The following is a 4,778-nucleotide window of genomic DNA, read 5'->3' as shown; positions in this document are numbered from 1 at the left end:
AAAAATAAAAGTAGCAGTGGATGGGTTGGAAAATAAAATCAGGCAAATCTCCAAGAGTAAGGCAAAAAACAAAGAAAATGAAAGTAGAAAATTAGCACACGGTTCCAGGAAGCCTAATGGCTGAATAATAAGCATCTTAAAAAGAGAAAAAACAGAGAAAATGCTTGAGGGGAAATAAGCAAATACTTCAAGAAAATTCCCAGAATTAGAACACATGAATTTTCAGTTTGAAAGTATCCATTGAGTATCCAGCAGACTTGATGAAAATACATTCATTCCAAATAAGGTCATTATAAAATCTCAGAACAGCAGAGACAAAAAAAAGTTTCTATGAGATTCCTGAAAGGAAAAATGAATATCACATACAAAGAATCTGTAATCAGAATGGCTTTGGGCATCTCGATAGTAACACAGTAACAACAACAACAGAAGACATCAGAGCAATGTGTTAAAAATGTAGTATAACTATGAATAAAGCATGTGAGAGGAAAATAAAAATATTTTCAGACAATCAAATATCTCAAAAATATACTTCCCATGCACTTTTTTTTTTTACAGTAATTAACCAAAGGATACCCTCTAATAACAATAGCCAATAAGTGAGGAAAGAGGAAGAAATGGCAACGTTATATAGGAAAATTTCAAAGAAAACTTAACAGGATCGTGATTACGAGAGGGTACCAGGTAACAAGTGTGCAGCAGGCATAAATAGCACTAGTCCAGATGAATGCATGATGTTTATTCAATACTGATTTAACCAAAATTTTCATGACAATAGCAGGCATTGGAAAGAGGAAAAACATAGAACTGGCATCATGAAAGAGTTAATCTATAACTTACCAGAAGATGAAGTGAATCAGTGTAATAACTGTAAGCACTCTTCATGTGGTGTGTGTGTATGTGTGCATGCGCACATACTTGTGTGCATTTTCTCCATATTTATCTACAGTTTTTAGAAGAGATGGATTTAAAACTGATTCATCACTGCACTTCTGCTGAAACTTGAAGTTTGACAATAATTAACATTTATAAATAAAAATAGCTATATTTACATATTATGTAAAACTATGGAGATATATAAATGCCAAATTAAGCAATTGAAAGATTCAAAAGTGTTTGCCCCCAGGATAGAGAAGTAAGACTGGGGAATGATGGGACAGTATCACTGTATTTTTATTTTAAGCTTGGTACTGCATTTAATTTGTCAAACTACATATGTCAATGATAAAATAAAATTACTTTAAAATTAACAATACCAAACTTATTGATCTAGTTGATTTATTTTATTACCATGTAATATATTTTAGGTATCTTTGAGCAAAAGGTATTGGCCTTTTCTACAGGTTTTTAAAATGTTCATGTGAAAAAAATAATTACTACCCAGATACTTTATCTGCATGAAGACAAACAGAAATTTCCAAATGTCCAAAACAACAACAGCAACACTAGTACATTTGCTGGTATATTATCTGATGCAAAGTGTTCATGCAATAAAGGTTCAAATGAATGAACAAGTAATGTTACTCTTTATTCACAGCCTTTACTAAAGATACAGAATACTTATGGTTTGATCATTGATTACAATTCAGTTCTACATGCCTTGAGAAAGTAGAAATAATGTTTAGTGAGTGCCTAGCTACCAAACAATGCTTATGGAGTAAGATTCATTGCATTTAAACATGCATGTTTATGAGAACATGAAATAGACACATTGAGATTCATTAATTTACTCATTTTTCAGAGAGCATGGATTAAGTACCTTAGCAGGCATTACTCTAAGATGAAAGGATGAAAAGGAAAGTAGGTCACAGTGTCTGCCTTCCAATGATTCATGGTATGTTTCTGAGCAACAAATAACTACACATTTTCTTTAACTTATACAAAATGATTCCATTATCTTTACTTCACATGTGACAAAATACACAGAGATTTAATAACCTGTCAACAGTCAAATAATTTTTAAGTGACAACATGAGGATTTAAACTTAAATTTACCTTACTCCAAAATTTGCTTTCAGCTACTGCAGATTACCTGTATTGTCCTCAGAAATAATTGTTTCAAAGACGTATCAATTGTTAGGAGATGTTCTAAGGTTAACTCTATGTTACCATTTAACATTATCAACAAGGTTAATACGATTAAGTACATATGCATAGGTCTGATCATTCTAGAAATCTAACACTGGTTGTTTTTTGCATGTTTCTGTGAAGAAAAATGCCATTAATGCCAACAGTTAGAGCCTACCACAATTCTTGTACCCTTCATATTAGAAATACCATTAAGCAAAATTTCCATTTTCTAACTATTCTAACTACTCTATTCTAGAGTAGCTTAAATTGTAGAACTTAAAAACATCTTTGAGGTATGATATAACTATAATTTTTTTCCATTCTTACCTGAGGTTGTATTATAAAAGCACATGCTGGTTGTAAACACTTCCAACGATGCAGAAATGAGCAAGGGGAAAGTGGAGCTTGCTGTGGACACGGCCACAGGACCACGCTTTTGTTCCTGTTGGGATGCCTGGGTCGGTTTCACAGGTCGCCTCGCAGTCCTGCAGGCTGAACCCGTCTCTCTGGGCGCCCCGCGCTGCCTGCCTCCTGGGGACTCTAGGGTGACGTGGATGGATGCCCGCTTGTCTACGGTTCGGCGCGTGCAGTCAGGAGTCTGCACCAAGAATGGTCCATCAATGAGGGAGAGTCCTCTCCGGGAGGGGCTTCCGTGCCTCCCATTCTGGGCCCTTCCAGACTTTTTGCAGGAAGTGCTGTCCTTGAGTCATTCTGTTTTGTACTGAGGCTGCTGCGAGGAAGGGGACAGATGAGCACATGCTGGAGGGTGGGGACATGCGGGACGGCTTCAGTCCAGGCACAGCCGCAGGTCCCCGGCTGCCCCACTTTCCCTGGCCGGAGAAGAGCAGCCCTCAGCAGGCTGCGGGCACAGTCCCAGCTTAGAGCGCACTGCAGGGCCCCAGCATCCCCGCCTTAATTTTCACCTTTGTTCCCTCCTGTTTTCCAGCTTTGGAGTCCTTGTTAAGAGGAACTCGAACCACAAGGTTATAAACACGACACCTGCATTCCCTTCCAATCCTTCATGGTTTTTTTTTACACACAAAGCTTACAACCTTTACTTTTTCCACCTGGAAAACCAGTTTTTCCAATACTTCAAAATACAAATATCCTTTTATCATATGCTGAAAGCCCTACCCACAAGCCCACTTCTGCCTTTGACTCTGTTCACTGACCCTTCATTTGCTTCCTAAACTGACCCTTTTGGTAACTTTCAGTGAAGAGGTGGCTTTAATAAATATATTCTCTAGCAATCTCCAGAACCTTTGCGTTGGTCAGGGTGAGAGGTGCCGCAACGATGTAAACAGAACAGCTGAGTCCTCCGGGTAGGCGCCCAGTGCGAGCTGCACAGACCGCGTGTGTGGGAGTCATGGAGTCAGAGGCGCTTCCTCAAAATGCGTCCCCCCAACCCCCACTTCTCCAGAAGAGCACACAGGCCCCAGGGCCCCCAGGACAGGGCTGGTCCGAGCGTATGCACGCCACTTCCTGGTCTTCGGGGGTGGTACGCCGGAGGCTGCCCGTAGCAGGAAGCCCATGCAGAGGCCAGGGTCTCTTGTTCCACTTGACAGAGACCCCAGAAGGAGCCAGGGGGCAGCATCAGAGCCTGGGGCCCGGGCAGGGGTGCCCAAGGGCATAGTGGCTGCAGGCCATTGGCAAGTCCAGAAGACGGTGAGTGGAAAGCCGGGGGCGCGTGGAGAGACCCCGAGAAGGGGTTGTGCAGCTGGGAGTCCTGCATTTGCCATTCGTGTTTCATCCGGCGATTTTGTAAGCAGGTTTTTATCTGGACCTCCGAGAGCTGCATCTCCCTGGCCAGCCTCTTCGGCTCCAGAGGGCCCAGGCAGTGCCGGAAGACGCCCTCCAAGGCATGGACCTGCCCCGTGGTGAAGGCAGCCACTGTCCTCTACGGCGCGGGCCGATTTGAAGACCTAGCTTCCTTGATGCTGACGGCCTGAGGGGGCTCCCGGGTGCCGGATGTCTGGCCCGGGCCAGGGAGGCTCCTGGGGAGATGTCCGCAGGCCTCGGGGTATATGTCGGCCGGAGCAGCTGCTCTGGGAGAACCAATCCAGGGAGCCAAAGCTGGAGGGCTGCTGCCGGCCACGAGGTGGGGAGGAGGAGAGACGCATGGCGGTCAGGTGGGCCGTAGGGAAGGCCAGGTGGGGCTGGCCAGGCGCAGGATCCACCACAGCTATAAATTTTATTAGTGATAATGTAAGTAAGGTGTAGAGACATTAAGTGGCTAATGAAAGATCAGAGCTACTGTGAGAACAGTTTGGGGATTGAATCCAGGCTTGCTAACACCTAGTGCTAACTCCAGAGAGTGTGAAAAGAAACATTGAAGAATCACCGTGTAGACTGTTTTCAATATATTACTTGCTGGGTTTTATTTCCTAATGATTCTCTTATGCAGGCTTTTTCAAAATGACTGGCAAAAGCCAAAAAATATTCCATTAAAAATAGGTATGTTTTGATAAATAGGAAAATAGTAGACATTCTAGAAAAGATGAGTAAAAGTGGATTCTTTTTAAAGTTGAATAAACTCTACTATGTAGCACTAAGAAACAATTAATTAGTTGTATATAGAGTCTAAGAATACATTTTAAAAAGGCATTATTAGTCTGGGCACGATCGCTCACCCCCGTCATCCCAGCATTTTGGGAGGCCAAGGCGGGAGAATCGCTTGAGTCCAGGAGTTCAAGACCAGCCTGGGCAAC

General features: G+C 42.5%; 1 pseudogene; it reads right to left on the bottom strand.

Annotated features, from left to right (window-relative positions):
• Positions 1 to 3,442: 3,442 nt before the first annotated feature.
• On the bottom strand, positions 3,443 to 4,190 carry LOC126945723 (homeobox protein VENTX-like; annotated as a pseudogene).
• Positions 4,191 to 4,778: the final 588 nt, after the last annotated feature.

The sequence above is a fragment of the Macaca thibetana genome, chromosome X (genome assembly GCF_024542745.1).
Source record: "Macaca thibetana thibetana isolate TM-01 chromosome X, ASM2454274v1, whole genome shotgun sequence".
In the NCBI taxonomy this organism is placed as follows: domain Eukaryota; kingdom Metazoa; phylum Chordata; class Mammalia; order Primates; family Cercopithecidae; genus Macaca; species Macaca thibetana.
Note: the sequence above shows the minus strand (reverse complement) of the source record. Positions and strands in the feature narration are given on the sequence as shown.